Source organism: Rhagoletis pomonella, unplaced genomic scaffold (assembly GCF_013731165.1).
Source record: "Rhagoletis pomonella isolate Grant_MI unplaced genomic scaffold, Rhpom_1.0 Rhpom_scaffold_00002, whole genome shotgun sequence".
Lineage (NCBI taxonomy): Eukaryota > Metazoa > Arthropoda > Insecta > Diptera > Tephritidae > Rhagoletis > Rhagoletis pomonella.
In genome coordinates this window covers 98387442-98410831 of record NW_023458556.1, presented here as the reverse complement: position 1 = coordinate 98410831, position 23390 = coordinate 98387442, and positions in this window count along the sequence as shown.

The window sequence follows — 23390 nt, the reverse complement described above, 5'->3', positions numbered from 1 at the left end:
TCTATTTTCAAATCGATTTGCAAAAAATTTGGATCTGTATACTTTGAAATTAAAAAAACTTTAACATAGCATAATAATAAGAACGAAAAGTTTGCAGCTTTTAGGTGTAATTCACAGTAGAATAACGAGGCGACTTAAAATTGTGTCCGATTTCACTAATAAATTGGCAGATAACTCTTAAACTGATAATTTGATTGCAAAACATTGTATAGCAGGTTCATAGGGATTTCAAAGACCTTTAATCTGGTGGAGATCTTTTTGCGGTGTGATAACCACAACCGGACATTTTTCGAAAAAATTGAAAATGCTGTTTTCTCAATTTAAAAAAAACGATAATGTTGTGTACTGGAATGCTTAATTAATATTATTACCATATGTAAACTAACTTTTGCTAAGTACTGTAGTTTTTACTTTTCTCTTCTACCTATTTTGTACAAATATGTATGTATGTAAATTTGTACAAACAACTTTCGATTTAACTGGACTCGATGAAAACTACTAACGGCAGTGCTGAATTGAAAGTAAAGTAGTATATAAAAATGGAATTGAGTGCAAAAAGTTAGTTGTTACTTAGCCTTCAGACAGAATAAAACGCGTATATTAAATTCAAGCAAACTGGTGTTTTATTCAAACGCTCGAGGCGATTAGGATTCTTACGTACTTCGGGGTCGTGAAAACTATCACGTCCTAACATTTTGGTGCCGAAACCCGGGAGATTGGTCCACTGTATGTAAATTCAAGATAATTTAAAAATAAACTTCATTGGAAGTCCACGCGAAGTATAAAATTATTCGTGTCGCTCGTAAAAGAAGGCTAAGGTCCGCGATCGCGAACAATATTTCATAACGAGTTCGATTAAAGTTGAGTTTATTGGTACATAACCATAAACTTCGGTTAGCAAAAAACAGAGAACGTGTCTTTATCAGCCGCAGCTACGTAACGCAGCAGCGTACACATCCCCGGATCAACATAGAAGTAATCTTCTTGGCCAGCACAACTGCATCGAAAACTGCGTGAGAGAACAATTCTGAGAGACCGTGGTGAAACTGCTATAGAACTGTTCCAAAATGACATCGGACACCGAGAAGGAGGAAGTTGCGGCCGGCAAAAAGGAGAGTCCAAAACTAGTGGAGCTGAAATCGTTACGTGCGTCAACAAAGGGCAACATAACACGAATTAAGAACCTGATAGCGAAGAAAGGTTCTTCCTTGCCCGAAGAGGAATTGGAGTGCAGGCTTGGTATTTTGGAGGCGTACTTTAAGCAAATACTAAGCGTTCAGGCCAGCATCGATAAGATTTGTCCAGAAGCGGAGAGGGCGGTACCTTCGTAGGTGATGTAGAGGAATTATATGTCAGTGCTAAGTCAAACATTATGTCACTGATTCCCAAGCAACGTCCTGCTCAAGGGGAGGCAAGTTTTTCGCAGACTGCATCGTTTTCTGCACCCGCGTCAAAGCTACGCCGTGAAATTAAAATTCCTAAGTTTGATGGGAAATACGCTGAATTCCCCAAATTTATCGCTTTATTTACAAAAATGGTTGATCAAGACCAAACCTTGGATAACTGCGAGAGGTTTTTGATACTCAAAGATAGTTTGGGTCCAAGACCACTTTCTGCAATAGCGGAGTTCGACGAAACGGATGCAAACTACCCGAAGGCATTGGATCGTTTAAAGTTGATTTTCGATAAAAAAGCGCTTATGTTTCAGGAACACATTGCAGCGCTTTTTGAAATGCAAAAGGCAGCAAAGGGTCAGCTGGGCATTTACGCAAAATAATTGATACCACTAACGCGCGTTTGAGTGCAGTGCTGTCGCTGGGCAACTACCAAGACGTTACTAATGCCCTCATAATATACCTGGTGATGGATAAACTGGATGCTGAGTCCCAAACAAAATGGGAGGAATCTGTTGTTTATACACAGCTGTCCTCATGGGAAAATTGTTCAGAAATACTATCAAGGCGATGTCAAACGTTAGAAGCACGGGAAACAAAGATTTCTCATACCGATTTGAAGCAGACTATAAAGGATGTCCATCGGGACTCCAAGCCAAAGACATTCTTCGGTAAGCGTAATACGTCAACGGCACTGGCTATTGAGCATACATCTTGCAGCATTTGTCACAAAGGTGGTCATGAGGTAGTGACTTGTCCGAGATTCACGCGAATGAGCTCTCAAGAGCGCTACTCTGCGGCACGTGCCGCCGTATGTTTGAGAAAAGGTCATTGGCTAAAGCAATGTAGCGCTGCGAAATGCACAACATGCAATCATTCACACCACATATTGCTTCATAGGCAAGACGACACAGGACCCGTCTCGAATGAAGTCAGCGCGTTGGAGAATAAGGAGAGCAGCTCATCATCTAAAAAAGTAGCACTATATACGAGTTCTAGTACCGCAGTTGTGCAAGAAGTTTTCTTGGAAACTGCAGTTATACTGGTGAAAGATACGGGTGGACGTTATCATCCGGTGCGCGCCATTTTAGATTCAGCGTCGCAAATTAACCTTATGAGCGACTCTTTGGCGCAGATGTTAAGGCTGCCAAAGGCGACATGCCTGCTTGAACTTAATGGCGTTAGTGGAGTACGAACGAGCATAACAAAAAAGGCTCATACAGTGATAAAGTCACGCGTCAACAACTACGAAGTAGCATTGCAATTTTATATATTGCCAAAGTTAACATCAAGAAAACCTGATCAATATGTCAACGTCTCCACCTGGAATATTCCCAAGAATGTTGAGCTAGCGGATCCACGCTTTAATACTCCGGCACGGGTGGATATGTTGCTAGGTGCAGAAATATTTCTGGAGTTGCTGTGCGTAGGTCAAATAAAGCTGTTGAACGGTGTACCTCGATTGCAAAAAACGGTATTTGGCTGGGTAGTGTCCGGTAGCACACAGATAGTCGAAGGTGATCGCGTGAGGGCTCAAAGCCTGGTAAGCGACGTAGTCGTAACGGAACAGCAAGACGAAAAACTTAACAGCTTGGTGGAGCGATTCTGGGAGATGGAGCAACTATCGACGAAGTCTACGTTCTTAACTGACGAGGAAGCAGAGTGCGAGCGCAGCGAAAAATTCGTCGTAAAAATACCATTTAAGAACAACGTTGATAAACTTGGAGATTCGTTTTACACGGCTGAGCGGCGGTTTCTGGCATTGGAAAGGCGGCAGCGCCTTTTCTAGCAACTCGTTGCCTGCAGCAGTTGGGTGAAGATGGTAAGAAGCACTTTCCATTGGGATCGAAGAAAATACTATCTGATTTTTACATGAATGACTTCATCAGCGGAGCTGATACAGAAGCAGAATTAATGTAAGTCTATCGTGAGGTATCAGCACTAACAAATTCAGCGCATTTCACACTACGCAAATGGCATTCAAACAATGCTTGTTTTATGCTGCAGCTAGACGAAGGTGAAAAGGAGAAGCCAATACGAGTTAACGATGTCGAAATCATTAAAACTCTTGGCATTGTTTGGGAACCAGGAGCGGACCACTTCAGGTATGTCTGGCAAGAGCTACCGTCCACAAAAAACGTAAACAAACGGGTAGTGCTAGCAGAGTTGTCAAGTTTATTCGATCCGCTGGGTCTCCTGAATCCGGTCATAGTAAAGGCGAAAATCTTCATGCAAGACTTGTGGATCAAAAAATTGGCATGGGATGAATCACTGCCAATGCACCTGCATAACCAGTGGGTCGAGTTTCGAGAGAGGCTCAGTGCGATTCGAGATGTAAAAGTGCCGCGCTATATTCTAAGCGCGAAAAAGCATGTACGAGTAGAGATGCACAGGTTCGCTGATGCATCACAGCGGGCTTACGGCTGCTGCATCTACGTGCGATCGATCGACGAAGATAATGATGTAACCGTGCTGATGGCAGCTCATCTGTTAGCTACATTAGTAGTGAAGACGCAGCAGAATTTTCGAATTCAACCAGATGCAACTAAATCAGGAATTTGGAGACATGTTCCTTCTCGGCAAAATCCAGCTGACGTTATATCCAGAGGTGCGTATGTTGATGAGCTACTAACATCTTTTTGGTTTGCAGGGCCAGCTTTCTTAATGAAACCATGCGACCAATGGCCTACCAACAAGTTGTGTAGCGTACCCGAGGAAGACGTAGAAGAACGCCGTAAGCAGACGACGACGCTGGCGGCCGAAGTGAAGAAAAATTCCTTTATCGAGTGGCTTGAAGGGAGAAGTGATTACGTCCGAACACAAAAACGAGTGGCGTATTTTCTTTGTATTTTTCGGCGAATAAAGGGTCGTCACGACAAACTTCCGCCTCTCACAACAACAATGCTGGATGAAGCGTTGATTCGCATAGCGTTCTGCCTACAAAAACACTACTTTAACAACGAGTACAATGCACTAAGGCGCGACGGTGTGGTGCCGTCAACGAGTAAGGTGAAGTGCTTGAGCGTTTTTATTGAGAGCTGCTATGGAGTGGATATACTGCGTGTGGGTGGTCGCTTGAAAAACGCAAAGTTGCCGTACGATGGAAAGCATCCGATTTTGCTACCTGGAGAGAGTAACTTCGTTCGCAGTTACATACGCTATGTGCACGAAAAGCATATGCACGTAGGAACGCAAGCCTTGATGGCGATAATGCGACAACGATTTTGGATTGTAAATGCTCGAAAGGTGGTGCGCTCTGTAACGACTAAATGCTTGCAGTGCTTTCGCTGCCGACCGAGGATTCAGCAGCAGATCATGGGTAATTTGCCGACTGAGAGAGTTAGTATGGCGCGACCGTTTACAACTGCTGGTGTGGACTTTTGTGGTCCGATTACGACGACGTACCATCAAAGAGGAATGCGCACTACAAAAAGCTATATCGCCGTCTTCGTATGTTTCGCGACGAAGGCCGTGCATATGGAGGTGGTTTCTGATCTGACGGCAAAGGCATTCATTGCAGCGCTAAAAAGATTTGTCGCTCGCAGGGGTATATGCGCACAGCTTTTCTGTGACAACGGCACAAATTTTGTTGGTGCCCGTCGTGAGCTGCAGGAGTTCAGAAAAACATTTTACGAACAACAACAACAAGGCATGATTTCGAGGTATTGTGTCGCAAATAACATCGATTTTCGCCATATACCGCCGCACTCACCCCACTTTGGCGGCCTCTGGGAGGCGGCGCTAATACCATCTGGTTCGCATCCTAGGCGAAGCGTTTCTAACATTTGAGGAGCTATGTACTGTGGTCGCAGAAGTCGAGGCCACGTTAAACTCGCGGCCCTTGACTACAATGTCTTCCGACCCAAGCGACGAAGCTGTTATTACGCCGGGACATTTTTTGACAGGTGGGCCGCTTGTTGGAATTTTGGAACCTATTATCGAAAGCGAGCATATCTCAAACTTAAACCGCTGGGTGCGACTAACGGCCATAAAACAACACTTTTGTAAGCGTTGGTCATCCGAATACCTGTACGAGTTGCAGCGAAAGACAAAGTGGACGGCGAACAAAGAAAACGTAGTTGAAGGCGACTTAGTTTTGGTGTCAGAAGACAATGCACCACCTAAATCATGGTTAATAGGAAGAGTAACGAGGGCCATAAAGGCTGCTGATGGGTATGTGCGCGTTGTCGACATTGAAACCAAGAACGGATGCATCCGTCGCGCAATACAAAAGGTGGCGCCAATTCCAAAACCCGAATGAAGTTGATCTGTCAGTAGACACATCAAGGGCGCCGGCATGTTGTGTACTGGAATGCTTAATTAATATTATTACCATATGTAAACTAACTTTTGCTAAGTACTGTAGTTTTTACTTTTCTCTTCTACCTATTTTGTACAAATATGTATGTATGTAAATTTGTACAAACATTCGATTTAACTAGACTCGATGAAAACTACTAACGGGTAGCGGGGGTAGCGTACCTAACGGAGGTCCTCAACTTGTCAGTGGCCACTCTCATCATCCCAGACATCTGGAAGGTGGGGAGAGTGGTCCCACTGCTCAAACCGGGGAAACCTGCCAACAAAGGAGATTCGTATCGTCCGATTACACTCCTTTCCCCGGTAGCGAAGACACTCGAGGCCTTGCTACTCCCGTACTTCACAAACCACCTGACCCCAGCGAAGCATCAGCATGGTTTCCGTAAAGTGCACAGTACAACAACAGCACTTAACGCCATAAACACTCAGATAACTCGTGGCCTTAACCGTAACCGTCCCTGTGAGAGAACGATTCTAGTAGCGTTGGACTTGTCAAAGGCGTTTCACACCGTCTGCCATTCCACGCTACTAGAAGATATAGAGGCCTCCTCTCTCCCACAGAGGCTCACACGGTGGTCGGCAAATTATCTGAGTGGTCGACATTCGTCGGTAATGTTTAGAGACAAAACGAGTAAGCAGCGAAAAATAAAACAGGGCGTTCCTCAGGGTGGTGTCCTCTCCCCGCTACTGTTTAACTTTTACATTTCAAAGCTCCCTCAACCACCAGAGGGAGTCTCGATCGTCTCTTATGCCGACGATTGCTCGATCATGGCGACTGGGAATGGAATTGATGACCTGTGTTCGAAAGTAAACGGCTATCTCTCCGAACTTTCTCGCTTCTTCACTCCAAAGTGTCTAGCCCTCTCCCCTACGAAATCCTCCGCGACCCTGTTCACAACCTGGACGAAGGAGGTCAGGCTACCGCTGGGGATTCACGTCGATGACACACCAATTCCGGCGTTGAATAACCCCAAAATACTCGGAGTAACATTCGACAGCCTGCTCTCCTTCTCTGCGCACTCAACCGCTATTGTCAATAAAGTACAGAGCCGCAACAAGGTCCTCAAGTCGCTAGCCGGCAGTACTTGGGGCAAAGACAAAGAAACGTTGCTGGCAACATACAAGGCAATAGGCCGGCCGGTTTTGAACTACGCAGCGCCAGTGTGGTCGCCAGGGACTAGTAGGACGCAGTGGACGAAGCTACAGACTGTACAGAACACCGCACTCAGGACAGCGACAGGATGCCTCTTGATGTCGCCTGAACACCACCTGCGCGGCGAGGCGCAAATGCTCCCTGTGATGGAGCATTATATAATGCTCTGCAAGCAGTTCCTGATCGGGAGCCACAGAAATGGCCACCCAGAGGAGCCCTCGCCTAGGCACGTCAGGAGGCATCTATATGAACTGACGGACGAAGTCCAGAGGTTCATTAAGCAACCTCTGGACCCGACAGCTTACAGACAGGCCCTGAACGGCATTCACAGGGACTCAGTCTCGAGTTATGTAGACTCTAGACCTGTGAATGCCGTTCTAGGCATACCACCCCCGGACATAGACGAGACGGAGCTTCATCTGCCTCGGGAGACACGCACAACACTCGCACAACTTCGCTCCGGCTACTGCAGCAGGTTGAACACCTACTTGAGTAGGTTGAATGAGGATGTGCCGAATGAGTGTCCGGCATGCGGAGAGACCCCACATGACTCTAAACATCTCTTCGCATGCCCGGAAAACCCGACAACCCTAACGGCCTTGTCCCTGTGGACAAACCCTACAGAGGCTTCACACTTCCTAGGGTTGCCGTTAGTGGAACTTGACGACAACGACTGAGATACCAACCGTCCTGGGCGGGGTTGTTGTAGCCGCTACAACAACAACAACAAAACTACTAACGGCAGTGCTGAATTGAAAGTAAAGTAGTATATAAAAATGGAATTGAGTGCAAAAAGTTAGTTGTTACTTAGCCTTCAGACAGAATAAAACGCGTATATTAAATTAAAGCAAACTGGTGTTTTATTCAAACGCTCGAGGCGATTAGGATTCTTACGTACTTCGGGGTCGTGAAAACTATCACGTCCTAACAGATAATTTCGCAAATTCTTAAAACCTATCCTACTTTTTTAATTTTTGACCTCATATTCAGATTGTGTGAGTTATTTTACATAGCAAATGACTATAAAATTCACGACTTTCAACTATTTTGTTAAACAAATTTTTCCCAGAATGCATATGGTTTTCTTAGCCCGTTTCTGTAACTTTTCTCTACCGATTATTTCTCTACTGGTAGAGAAAATACGTCACTCTCACCTACTAATTAGCAGTAGAGAACAGGGCGGCGAATTCATATCTCAATTCGCCTTGGTAGAGAATTGTTACAGAAACGAGCTACTGCTTCGGCTCCATTTAATACGGAAAGACTGAAATACAATTAATATTTAGTTTTTTGAAAATTATGATTTAATTTTATTTATAAAAAACTCATTTGGAAGGTACTTTCAGTGTCAAGAGTATGCATACGCAGACGTTTTATAAATTGCATTTGTTGTATGAAAAAACCCGCAAGAGCCATCAACAAAAAAATATTAAAAATCATCGCGATTTTTTAGCCGGTTGAGACTTGCACTTCGCCAGACTAAGATTGTATTGGGTAAAAAACTGCACACCCAAACATTTTCTAAAAATTCAGATTAAAAAAATAAAAAATTGGGATGACATTTTGTTAAATTTTTCTAAGCTCTATGAAAATTTTAAGTTTGCTTAAAAAACCTTGCAGATATTTAACAGAAATCACTATGTACTCAGTTTTGCACTATAATGTTTATTTTCTATATCAAATTTTATTTTATTTTTTATAAAGATATACCACATAGTTCATTCAACAGCGAAAACCACAAGAAGATTTATTATTTTTTTTAATGTCATACATAACTCGAGAAAATGCAACAAATTTTCAACGACTTTGAATTTGCACTTTATTATACTAAAATTTACAAAACTGCTTACCCTAAATGTTTCTAAGGAATCGAAATGAAAAGTTTCAAGTTTCTTGCATTATTGCATGGCGTATTGTTGATGCTGGCTGTATATTCCAAATGGCTCATGTAAATCTTTATATTTTATGAAATATTTAGGCGAGTCTTAAAATATAATAAAATTTACAACTGCGATGGAAAAACAATGCCGATTTTTTCCATGAAGAGTGATGCTCTCGAATATACATACATATATGTGCATATTTATGTATATTACAAATACATATGTATATCTATGTAGATAAGATACTAGACTATATCTTATCTACATAGATATACATACAATACAATAGGAAATAAAAGAAATAAATTGTCAACAAAACAGAATTTTGTTTATGTTATGAAATTGCTTTTGAAGGTATGCATCTTATAAAATTTATGTTAGGCAATTAATATATACATACAGTTGTCCACAAAATAATAGGCGTGCGATATCTTGACCACTTTTGACTATTTGTGTTTTGTTTATTTAATGCTTATTATTTTTTTATAAAAGTCTAGCTGGTTATACAACAAACACCATATAAATTAATATTTAAAACTTTGTACAAAAATTATAAGAAGTATACAAAGTTTCACCAAAATTTCAAACTTTTTAATCAGAATCTTTAGAAAAAATTTTGGTGTGAAGTTTTGTAGTCGTTAAGATGTAGTGTATGAAGTGTAAGCTTCAAGGCGCTTAAAAAATCCTATTGATTTTTGAGAAGCAAAAAAATTGCCAAAAATCAACGGGATTTTTTAGCGACTTGAAACTTACACTTTATGCACTAAATCTTAATGGCTACAAAAGTCCATACCAAAATTTGTTCTCTGATTAAACTCGGCCTCATAAAAGATACTCCTGGCGTTTCGGTTGTGGATTCATCTGCCTCCATTGCATTTTCAGTGGACTCTTCAGCAGTAAAATTCTCTTCTTCGGACGGATCCGTATCTCTATTTTGCCGCGCGATGTTATGTAAAACACCGCAGGCTACAATAATTGCCATAACGGTATTTTGCGAAACTCTTAATCCTGCGGAAAGCACTGGCAAGCGACGCTTCCACACGCCAAAGCACCTCTCTGATTTGAGACTCGTTATACAACCGTTCCGCATTAGTGTTGGGATGTAAAAGCGGCGTCATCATGTATCTACTGACACCATACCCACTATCGCCTAGTATAAAGCAATCCTTGAATTAATTTAGCTCAAAACGATGCTTAATACGGCTATTATTAAAAATGTTGGCATCATGTGCGGAGCCAGGCCATCGACATACAAGATCAGTTATCTCCAGATTTGCATTGCAGACTGCTTGTACATTATACGAAAAGTACCCTTTCCGATTTCGGAATATTTCCGCGTTTTCTCCACCAGGCGATTGGATCTTCACATGGGTGCAGTCTATATATCCAACGACTTTTGGGAAATTTGCAATCTGATGAAAACTACGATTAACCATTTCCAATTATGCACTTAATACACTCTATTGAAAGTCCTGCAATTGCATAGGAGACTTTTTTTGACTACTCGGCTAGCAGTGGACGTACTCACTCCACAGAAATCAGCGACTGTAATTAAAAAGCTTCCTGATGCATAGAAGCGCAACATTTGCGATGGGCTAAGTGTGCGTGGTTTCTGTAAAACGAATTTTATTAATACAAACGATGCTATTTTTAATATACATATGTAAATCATATTTCCACAAACCTTTGAGTGTAATTTCGAATTTTTCTTTGAATTTTTTCCAAAATATACAAGCACTTTTTTTTTGAAAGACGAAACCTTTTAATAAATGTATACTCGTCATATTCCTCAAAGAAATTTGCTTTCGCTCCATATATTCGCGGTTTTCTTATAAAGCGCATCCAAACCAAATTGGAAATAATAGAAAGCCCAATTATATGTTCCATAATTATAAAAATGTGCGTGTAAATTACAATGAATTAATTTTTGATGTTTTTGACAGCAGTCAGATGTCACTTTTTGATCGGTTAGCAGCTAACCGGTGGCCATCGCCTGGTAAACTAAATCGGTTGTTAACCGACGAATTTATGCTAACCGATTAACTCCCGTTTAGGCACTAATCAGTCTTTAAGAAACCAGCCCTAAATCGCAACAAGATTGTTCATTTTTAAATTTAACGAACTCGTTGATTCAAATTAATGTTGACAAAAGGGTTGCACCACAATCCTGCTTGCAAATTCGTACTGGCAAAAATTTTCCCAACACGAATTTGCAACTTCCCCTCCAAATGAAATGTCAAAATTGTGCTCTCTCCTTGCAAGTTTTACTGGGTTTTTGGCTAAACGAACACGATTTGGTAACAATTGGTACCAACTTGTACAAATTTTTTGCATAGCGAACACTCCTAATGGCTTGGAAGAAGCTGTTAATGCATTAGCTGGATTCAGAACCAGAGCTTCAGGCATAGGAGTTCTGGCTTGTGGTTCAACAATTCAACCAGAAGCTGACATAGATGCGCCCATGGTTACTATGCCCGACAGCTCCGCATACCTTTGTGAAACCATTGCCATAGCGCCCTCTTACTCCGCTGCTATAATTGCAAATACATCAGAATCCATCATTTTCCTCAAAATATGTAAAATTAACCAATTTTACAATAAACAAGCTCATGATGAGTGTTTTTTTAATTCCTTTCCACTTTGTTTTTCTTCATTCATCTATCTTCGAAAAACAACTGATAACTGGCAAAGCTGCACATAATTCCGCAAGGGTTGCAGCATGTGGATTTTTCGTTTTTCGTAGCGTAGCAACGAATTACGAATTACGAAAATTCGGGTTCTAGAATAAGGGGGATAAATATAAAATAATTTATTGGCTTCTGTGTACAATGATGTGTACACTCATGTTATAATGAATGACACTTCTATTTTTTATGAACTATGTTTTAGTTATATACCAAAATATTGTTAAAAACAAGTAATCTGGCGTTTTAAAGTATTGTCTGTTACTTACATTCATAATTGTGCGTTGAATAAAAATGTACTGTCTAACGTACTGATTTCCCGCATAAAAAATCTGGCAACCCTACTCATTCCTTCTATATCCGGTTTATGCAATCTGATCTATTATTTTTATTGGCCAAATAATAGACATAAGAACGATTATGAGAAATGTAAACATAACAAAACTGTCAAAGCTAAACTTCAAAATGGGGGGGGGGAATTGCCAGATGAATCTACGTAACCAATAGTTATTCAAGACACGAACCACCATATCGGTATAGACACGAATTGACATGGCCACTATGAAAACGCCCATACTGACATACGATAAAGGAATCCGTGGTCACATACCACGAGGCTAGAAAAATATCTTTATTTTTTTTGGAATGGGACACGGACCGAACAACACGCATCAGCCATCGCAAGAAGGAAGTAATCCTAGCCAAACAATTTATTAAAGCTGACGACATTGGTTTGGTTAAAGTCAATCCTCAGAGTGCGTATACCTGGGGAATATACTTATCGGCATTGTTCTACCACATTCCTTCCGGCAAATCCCCAACCAAGTTGTTACCTGTGAAAATAAAGAGTCTGTGGATATATATTCTGGTCTATTCATTTGGCAACAGTTAGACCACCGTAAGCCGGTAATCCCAAGATCATTAAACGTAAGTCAACCATCCCATTGGAAACGAGCTACCCAACAACAGTTTATCGTGATTCCTGTTTGGACCGACAAGAAAAGGTCAAGCAAATCATTGGCGCCCAACTAAACGGGTGAAAAAGAATAAGTTTTTGTTGAACATAACCACACTTAAGCCCAGCATAAAATAACCGCGTGCTCAGCTGAGGGAATATAGCAATTTCATCATCGAATCAATTTAATACATCATAAAATTAGATTTAAGGAAAAATTAAAATCTTTTAGTCGGTTTTCTCAGTTTGGCGGTCACAAAATTGTACGTCGGTGAACCATACATATTCGAGTTTAATAGATTTTTGATAAATTTTTTCTTTTAGAAATTCCGCTATTATAAATCATCGAGATTGAATCAAATAATTATCTTTTGAGTTCATAATCACTGTAAATCAATATCGTCCGCAGTCTTCACACGGCATGATTTAATTGATTGATCGATCTGCGATGCGAACACCATTGATCAGCAGTCATAACCATTCTCGTTCATTCAGTTCGCCAATTCTGAAAAGCAAGTTATTTGAATTTTTTTAATCAAGTAACACCACACATCGACGGTCAAGATTTTTGAACCGATAATTTTTCATTTCGTCTTTCGGTATAAGTTTAAGCAACGTAACCGATAACACGGTCAATATTAATTGAACCAAACTATTAATTTTTCTTTATTTTTTTTTTTTTGTAATTTCTTTGGGTATTCATTCCCAATAAAATTTGAAACTCGTATCAAATTAATCTCGTTTAACATTCTCAAACTGGTTGAATATTCTCAGTCTGATTTGGTCTTCCGGTAAATTCGGGGGTGGATAGTCTTGATCTTTGTTGCGTACCTTGTTGGCGACAGAAGGGACCGAAGGAGATACAGGAAATACTCCCAAGTATTCAAGGCCTTCGCTGCATCCCAGGAGCAAACAACTTGGTCCATAAAAAGATTCGAGCTAGTGCGTTAAACGCCATTCTCAGCCCACGTTCGTTATAATACTAAACAAAATTTTGAGCGTGAATTTTTTGTTAAACTAATTAGATTAAAAGCAATATTCAAATAGTGATCGATTTATGCGGCATTATTTTTTTAATTTGGATATTCAAAACTAACATAGATTGGTTTTCGCTGATTAGGCTTAGACGCAATCATAGAATAATAATAATAATAAACTGAAGTAAATGAGGTATTGATTTTAAATCGAGTACCGCCATCTTATAACCCAGACCATAATAGTACGGACTTTACGTCTACCGTTGGTAGAATTTTTTTAATAATCTGAATTTACAACTTGGTATTTGAGTCTTTAAACATGGAATTGTTTCCCATTCTCGATGCAACTTATTTGACAGACGAACAGCGACAGATCGAAGGGGAGATATACAACCTATATCCAACGCCGGTTCAATTGACCGACACCGAAATAGCCGCTCTCAATGGTAAAATATCTGCTTCGTTGGCCAACCATGGTTGATAAAATCCCATGCCCTACACCCAATGAGTGAGTTGGAAATATGTGAGAGAGCATATCGGGAAGTGGAGGCGAATGAGGTGTTAACACCTCAGGGTCGTCTTCATCAAATGATACATTATTGTTATCGCACCGCTCGGTTAAAGTTAAAACCCGAGTCGGCTACACGCCAGGCAGATCTAATCGGAAAATTTCAGTCGAAGATTCGTGAACTTCGGATGTCTTCACCGAATAAGGGAATCCCGTTGGGCGATTCCCGATTAAGTTTGAACTCGACCTTCAATGGTTTTGAGAATGAACGGGGAACGATGAGTTCAACTCAAAATACTGTTCCATCCCAATATTTACCTTTAACCATACCAGATTCGATTCCAAACCCGAATATACCGACTTCGGTTTAGGCAACTGAACCACGGTATACCCTGACCACTAGTACGGTTAATTCAAATCGTCTACCAGCCGTTCTCAATTCAGTGTCAGGCGGGACGGAACCAACACCCTCAACACACCAACTGTCCGAAATGGTGTCTGAGTTATTGAGAACCCAAACACAGATGCAACAGCAAATGATCCGTGACCGGATTCATTTACAGACACCAATCCCTGACGTTCGTGACATGAACCAAACCATGCCAACGACCCGGAATCATACCTTGATACCACCCTCGGTGGATCCTCCTTATGGTTCTTTGGGTGGTCCTTCAAACTTACAAACTCAAACGATCAATACCTACCGTGGTCTTAGAACGTCACATATCCAAGAACCAATTAACCAACCATCTCATTTATATCAGAATTATTCGCTATCCGGTCCACCACAACCACGACCAAATCAAGCCACTGTATTCGACGAATCTGCCCAAGCGGATGCAATGGATAGGAAATTCAGAGGCTTACCATCATGGATGGGACGTGATCAATTCGATGGCGTTCATGTGAACGAAAAATTTCTATCGGTTGAAGATTATTTGGCTATTATTGGCTCATTTCGATATAAGATTGGAGTACCCGACCATGAATTGGTTACGCGTTTGGTACCCACACTCACGGGGGCCGCCCGACAATGGTACTTCACCGAACTGAGAAACTTCGGAGAATATCAAGATTTTTGCACGAAACTTCGTGCTCGTTTCCTCAACAAACATACTCGGGCCCAAGTAATAATGTCATATGCACAGATTAAATTCGATCCACGTTCGCAAACACTGCTGAAACATATCGATGACTTGACATTCCAATTGCAGGGTAATTCCTGTGGTCTGGATGAACGGGACCACCTCGATATCATCATTGGTGCCTTATCCGATCATCTGCGTGAACTCGTCCACACTCGACAAGTCCACACGTTGGAGCAATTGCGTGAGTTCGCTCAGCGAATTGCACGACATTCGTTCATTGTGGCCACACCCCGTCCGGAAAGAACCCGTTCGGATAGACAGCGATCAGCGCCACGGGAAATTTCGCGTGTGGGGCCATCACTTCAAAAAGTGTCGGAACCAACCGAATAGGGTGATCTGCTACAAATGTACTCGACCGGGGGTTCCATCTGATCAATGCCCGTGTTCAAAAAACACGTAAGGGAGTCGATTGGGAATAGTGGTCCATCGTACTCAGAATCCACAACTTTATCTAAATCCACTGTCTCTAACAATCCGCACTCTACCGAAGTCCCTCTACAAATCGACAAATCTTCAGTCCCGAATTCCAGTAATAATTCCACTCTGATTCTTTATGAATCTAATCAAACTCAAAGGGATGGCAAAGAACCATCAACTAAATGTTCTGAACGAACACTACCAATTACCAAACCTACTCAGCTCCAGTCCCTACTCACCAGGAAGACGTAGTCAATCAAGTTAACCAACCACGACTCCGCGATGTTTTCTTTATCTCAGAGAAATGTTTGACATATAACATTCCGAACGATCGTCGCGATTATCTCACGGTTATGGTTAACAACCATTCTCATACGGTTTTACTCGATGGTGGAGCCGAAGTCACAGTCGTTTCACAAACATTTTATGAGAAGTAGAGATGGGGGCAGTTTCAACCTACCAAAACCTCCATTGGTCGATAATTCGATTTCTTTTAAGGCCATTGGTAAAGTGGACGTATTATATACGGTCGGTAGTCTTACCCGACTGGTGCCAGCTCTTGTCGTACCTATCTCACTGAAACACCCAATTATGGGACGGACATTCCTTGAGGCCTTCTTTTTCGAACTGGTGCAGAACCAAGAGAAAGTTCAACGATTTTTAAAACATACAGCCAAAGGTGATACTGAAGAAGTTGCATCCGCTAAAGTCGAAATGGTTACGGCGGATAAATTTATTAATTTTTTAACCAGCCACCAGGGAGTGAGAAAGAAAAAGCTCAGTTATCTTCTATGAGTAATGATCTAGAGCCAATTGACGCTTCCTCACTCGGTTTAGAGGGTGAACTAGATAACCCAAACATAACGAGCGTCAGCCTTCCACATTATCTCACCCCAGATCAAAGACAAATGTTGGACGCTGTTCTCAGACCTTTTAATCGAATTCCTGAGTCTGGTCCTTTAAATGTCACTACTCAGATCGAACACGTAATTGATACGGGTGATGCAACACCCGTAATGAAACGCCAGTATCCAGTATCGCCATATGTGGCTGAACAAGTTCAAGCCGAATTGGATAAAATGCGTAGTCGTGACATCATTATGACCATCGAAGAAAGCCCTTGGCGGTCACCAATTCTGGCTGTAAAGAAGAAAGACGGAACGTGTCGCGGGTGCTTGGACGCGAGAGAGCTGAATAAAATTACCATTCCAAATGCCTATCCAATTGCGGATACTAACCAAATTTTAGCACGACTAAAGTCAGCTAAATACCTAGATAGATAGATAGATAATTTATGAGGTATATGCACTGCGCCCTAGCTCCAAAAGCTTCTTTGGGGATAAGGAGTGAATGTGCTCTAACTGTGGTCACATGGAGCCTAACCTCCTCTCACGTCTTCAGCTGACTGCATCACACTCATTGAGGATGTGGAGTGGCGTTTCACTGGAGACGTCGCAGAACCGGCAAAGGTCATTCGATCGTAACCCCAGTTTATACATATGCCCTCCCAGTCTGCAGTGTCCTGTCCTCTCTATGCACTCAAGGACTAGAGACGATTTAATTTCGAAGGATAACAGAGCCTTGAGTGCCGCCTGACTGTACCACTAAGAATTACAATCCTCTCATTACGGTATCCTCTATTAATGATGGTCTCCGCACACACGTAGATGGCGTAGACTTCAGCCTGAAATATGCTCGGATATTTCCCCATCGGGATAGAGATCCTGGACCTAGGTCCGGAGATTCCAGCCCCTATTCCTTCCGGGGTCTTCGAGCCATCTGTGTACCACTGCTGTGAACTATCCTGAAGGAGTCTCTCAAAGGAGGAGGCACTCCAGGTTGCCTTACTGCTTAACTCAATTTTAAACTTCTTTTCAAACATTATGGCTCTACATATGTCATCCCTCGGAAGCAGGGCTAGCGCGAGCGAGGACCCTAGATTCACCATGTTCCTAGAGGAAATGACCTTACCTCTTCCATGACCCTCTCTAGTGAAATTGAGCAGAGTTCTTTTGGCAGCCAGTTCTATAGGTATGTACAGGGGCTCGAGTTCAAGGACCACTTCCAGCGCTGTCGTCGGACACGTGCGCATCGCTCCCGTTATGCATACACATGCCAGTCGTTGTAGCTTAGTGAGCGATTGTCTCACAGTAGCCAGAGTGGTTCTTGAAACCCAGGCCACTGCCCCATATGTCACTATTGGCTGAACTATCATGGTGTAAAGCCATCTTAGGATCCTGGGGCTACAACCCCAGGATTTGCCCGACAGACGCTTACACACCATGAATGCTTTCGTAGCCTTGGATGTGGTCTCATCCACATGTTTCTTCCATAGAAGTTTGGTGTCCAGGATTAGTCCTAGGTTGTTGTTGTTGTTGTTGTAGCGGCACTACTAAGCCCCGCCTGTTTCGGGTCAACTTTTAATCATTATCGTCAAGCTCAACTAACGGTAGGCCCAGGAAACGAGCTGTTTCGATGGGGTCGGACCAAAGGGAGAGGGGTGTTAGTTGAGTCGGATTGAGCTGGCATGTGAAGAGGTGGTTGGTGTCGTGGGGGGAGTCTCTACATGCCGGGCACTCATTTGGGATGTTTGGGTCTAGTCTGGACAGGTAGCTGTTTAGGCAGCTACAATATCCAGACCGTAACTGAGCCAGGGTAACGCGGGTCTCTCTTGGTAATTGAAGCTCCGTCTCTTCCACAGGTGGTGATTGGGCTCCGATAACGACATTCCTAGGCCGGGAGTCGAGGTAGGTGGAGACAGACTCCCTATGAATGTCGTTGATCGCTCGTCTGTACGTCATTGGGTCCAGTGGTTGGTCTGTGTGGGTCTGGACTGCGTCCTTGTACATGAATAGGTGCCCTCTGACGTGCCTGGGCGGAGGCTCCTCCTCCAGCAGTGGTCTGTTGGGGTGTTCACTTCTGTGGCACCCCACAAGAAACTGCTTACAGAGCATCTTGTTGTGTTCCCTTACGGGGAGCACTTGGGCCTCACCGTGTAGGTGATGCTCAGGCGTCATCAGAAGGCACCCAGTCGCTGTCCGGAGTGCGGCGTTCTGACAAGTCTGTAGCTTCGTCCACTGCGTCCAACTAGTCCCCGGTGACCAAACTGGCGCAGCATAATTTAGAACCGGCCGGCCAATTGCCTTGTATGTTGCCAGCAACGTTTCTTTGTCTTTGCCCCAAGTGCTGCCGGCGAGCGACTTGAGGACCTTGTTGCGGCTCTGTACTTTGTTGACAACTGCGGATGTGTGCGCGGAGAAAGAGAGCAGGCTATCAAAGGTAACCCCTAAAATTTTCGGTTTGTTCACCGTCGGAATAGGTGTGCCGTCGACGTGAATGCCTAATTCTAGCCTGACCTCCTTCATCCAAGTGGTGAAGAGGGTCGCCGTTGATTTCGTTGGGGAGAGGGTTAGGCTCCTTGCAGTGAAGAAGCGAGAAAGGCTGGAGAGATAGTCGTTTACTTTTGAGCAGAGGTCATCAATTCCATTCCCAGACGCCAAAATCGAACAATCATCAGCGTACGAGATCAGGGAAACTCCTTCAGGTGGCTGGGGGAGTTTCGAGATGTAGAAGTTAAAAAGTAAGGGGGAGAGAACACCACCTTGTGGAACCCCTTGTTTTATTCTTCTTGGTTTCGAGGTTTGATCTCTGAAGATTACTGATGATTGTCGACCACTCATATAATTCGCCGACCATCGCTTCAGTCCCTGTGGGAGAGAGGAGGCCTCAATGTCTTCTAGCAGCGTGGAATGGCAGACGGTGTCAAACGCCTTTGACAAGTCCAGCGCTACTAGGACAGTTCTCTCACAGGGGCGGTTTCGATTTAGGGCACGAGTTATCTGGGTGTTTATGGGGTTAAGTGCTGTTGTTGTGCTGTGCACTTTACGGAAGCCATGCTGATGTTTCGCTGGGGTTAGGTGGCAGGTGAAGTATGGGAGCAGCAGGGCCTCAAGTGTCTTCGCGACCGGGGAAAGGAGCGTCATCGGGCGATAAGAGTCTCCTCTGTTGGCGGGCTTCCCCGGTTTCAGTAGTGGGACCACTCTCCCTGATTTCCACACATCAGGAATGATGAGGGTGGTAGCCGCTACAACAACAAAAACAGGGTAGTCATAGACAAATTGAGGACCTCCGTGAGGTATGCTACCCCCACAGGCCCCAAATGTTTCAACATCAGCATACAGATTCCGTCGGGTCCAATGGCTTTGGAGGCTTTCGCCTTCCCGATGGCCCCCTTCACTTCACCGCTTGTGAAAACAAGTGGTGCATTGTTTTTGGGCAGTTTGTGCAGCCTCCTGGTCACTCGACGTTTGGCCTTGTCTACCGAAGGATGCAGTGTGAATTGCCGACTGAAATAGTTCGCGCATTTCTTCGGGACCGACGAGGCGTGACCTTCGAATGAAATTTCCACTCTGTCATCACGCTTCGTCGGGTTGGACAAGGACCTCACGGTTGACCAGAGCTTACTCACACCAGAGGTGAGGTTACAGGCCTTCAAGTGCTCTTCCCACTTTGTCCGCTTGTGTTGATTTACCAGTTGCCGAATCTCCAAATTAAGTTCCCTCAAGCGAGGGTCCCCGGGGTCGACCTGGCGTAGGTGGTCACGCTAATTTGCTAGTACAGCTGCTTCAGCCGGGAAATTTGGGCGGACTTCCGCGATACGTCCGGACGGTATGAAGCGAGCTGCTGCGGCTGTGACTACCCTGCGGAACTGGCGTTCGCCAGCATGTACGTCTGTAGGTGTGGGGAGGGCGGCGAAGCTGCTCTCGGTAACTTCCGCGAAGCCGTTCCAATCAGCTTTGTTGAAGTTGGTGTAGGTTCGGTGATCCGCGGGAGCAAAGTCGGTGGGCTTATTGATCGAGATGATTATGGGCAGATGGTCTGATGCTAACGATAGCATAGGTCGCCATGATATGCTATTTATCATACCAGCGCTAGCAATTGTTATGTCTGGCGAGCTGCTGCAGCTGCCCACAATCCTGGTGGGGGCGTCGTCGTTCATGGTGCAGAATGTCGAATCGTCTATCTGCTCAGCCAAACTGTTTCCCCTCCGATCATTGGCCAGGCTTGAGTGCCAAAGATCGTGGTGCGCATTGAAGTCACCTACTACCAATCGGTTTTCGCCTCTGAGTAGCGCACCTATGTCAGGGAGATATCCAGCCGGGCAGCAGGTGACAGGGGGTATGTACACGTTAAATATTTCGAGCTCGACATCGCCTGACCGGACAGCTATGCCCTGACATTCTAGGGTAGTGTCCCTTGGGTCGATGTCTTCTTCGATTAGCCGATACTGCACTGTGTGGTGTAGAATGAACGCTAGTGCTCCACCATTATCTCGCTCGAGATCTTTACGGAGCACATTGTAGGCGGCGCAACCCAACAGAGTTGAGTTGCTGTGCAACTTCGTTTCTTGGACCGCAGCTATCAATATGCCGTGCCGACCCATGAAGACTGCTATCTCCTCAATCTTGCTCTGGAGTCCGTTGCAGTTGAGTTGGAGTACGTTCATATGCCTTGGGAGGCTGGTCGCGATACGGGGGGTGAGGGAAGTGTGGGGCCTACCTTGGGCCTGTTGCGCCTGACGCAGTTGCTATTGCAGCCTGATGGTAGGTGGCTGCGATATGGGCGTTGTCTGCGTCGGCGGTGCACTACAGCAAGGGGCGCTGTAGTTTGTAGTCCACTCGCGAGTGGTGCGTAGACCAGAACATAGCCGGAAGTGGCACCAGCCAAGGCATGTGTTGCATTTGACTGATGTCACATTCCGGTATATTCTGTTCTGGCACACGGAGCAGATGGTGTGGGCAAGCAGTAGCTGCTGGTTGGCTCGCGCTCGCGAGTGGGACCGGTCGGTAGGTTGTGTGGGTGGGGTGTGTTGGGAGGTTTGCTGTTGCTCAGGGGAGCTTCTAGGGGCCGTGCAGGCTCTTCGGGTGCTGGGTCGCACCCGTGCATTACGCGAGTGGGTAGCCGTGGAGGCTGATTCTGCCATTTGGCTTGAGCAACAGGGAGCCACAAAGTTTGTGGTCCACTCCCGGTGAGACCTAAGGCCAGAGCAGGTTCTTAGGTGACTCCACCCGTTGCAGGAATTGCACATAACCGAAGTGGAGTTCGGGTGGAGTCGATTCTGGCAAACACAGCAGAAGTAAATTTCAAGGTATTGCTCCATGGACGGATAATGATTGGTGGGTATCGCCGATCTAGACGGGATTAGATCGCCGAAACAACAGCCCTTGGTCGGGTGAAACCCGAGTCATTCCGGTACGTAGAACCGGCTGTCGTGGTACTTCACTTCGCTGGCGACATTGGCCACGACCCCATCCAAGGTAATGTCCCTCATGCCCGGTAGGGCCCTTTTCCTAGTGAAGGGAACGATGGCGGTTTTAGCTGGGTTTATACTCAGCCCTAACTTGGCACACCATTCCCTTGTTAATCTTAGGCCTCTTTGAACGATGTAGCAGAGGGTGCTCTCAAACTTCCCTCTGGCCATGATTACTATATCGTCCGCATAGCCTTGGCAGCGGATACCATTGTCAGAGAGAAGTTGAATGAGTTCATCCACTACTAGGCTCCATAGAAGGGGGGATAGCATCCCCCCCCTTTTTTGTTTGTATTTGTATCGCGCTGACCCCTACATCGGTTTTAGCAATTCTCGTGTGCAGCAGTTTATCCACCCAGTTGCAGATCACCGGCTGTACCTTTCTTCTCTCCAGAGCCATGCGCACCCCCGAGTGAGACGTATTGTCAAACGCTCCCTCTATGTCAAGGAAAGCACATAACACTATTTCTCCACATTCAAAGGCCTTCCGAATTTCCGTTGTCAGTTGGTACAGGGCTGTGTCCGTAGACCTACCAACTCTGTATGCATGCTGACAGGGGTGTAGGGGTGTTGCCTTCAGAATGTTATGTCTGATATAGTTGTCCACTATCTTCTCCATTGCCTTCAAGACAAGGAGGTGAGACTTATTGGTCTGAATGATTTCGCTAGCGAATAACCTCTTTTACCCACTTTCGGGATAAAGATTACTCGCGCCCTACGCCACAGCTGTGGAATGTAAGCCTCCGCAAGGCTGCTTCTCATTATATCCACCAGGTGCAGTGCTAGGGTTTCTCCACCTTGTTGTAACATGACTGGCCGGACGCCATCCACTCCTGGGGCTTTGAATCGCTCGAACGAGCCCAGCGCCCATCCGACTGAATTCTGGGTGAATAAACTTCTGGCCAGTTTCCAGTCAGATGGTCGAGGCCTGGTCCGCCCAACCTCTGGCTCCAGATCAATGGGAGTGGCCTCCGGGAAGTGTGCCTCAAGCTCTCTCTTCCAAGCTTCTAGTGTAGGTGCCGTCACTGCGTTTAAGCGCAAGTTCCGTTTCCACCGTTCCTCTAGCTAGAACCTTGTGCAGCCTCGCAGCTGCTGGGGTATTCGAAATACCTTCACAGAAGGTTCTAAAGCTGGTTCTCTTCCCCTTCCTAATCTCTTTGCTGTAGATCATTAGCTTAGCTGCATACTCATCCCAGCCTCCAGTGCGATTGGCTCTGTTGAAGAGTGATGAATGTCGGGCTATGCCACACATTATTTATACTCAGATCTTCACTCAATATATATTCAAGTAACGACTCACCCCTTCTGTTAATGCCGGAACTTCCCCACTCAACGTGGTGAGCATTCGCATCAGCGCCGAGGATTAGTGGAAGTCGGGCCTTTCTGCAGTGCGTCACCAGTCTTTGTACCTCTACAGGGGGTATGTTGTTGGTATCCCCTGGAAAATAAGCGGCAGCGAAGACTAGGTCCTTGGGCATTCCCACGACAGCCGGTTCTACGTACCGGAATGACTCGGGTTTTACCCGACCAAGGGCTGTTGTTTCGCCGATCTAACCCCGTTTAGGTCGGCGAAATCCATCAAACGTTGCTCGATTCTAGCGCTCCACCTTCTCCGCACCCTTCTGCTCAGGGCTGGCATAG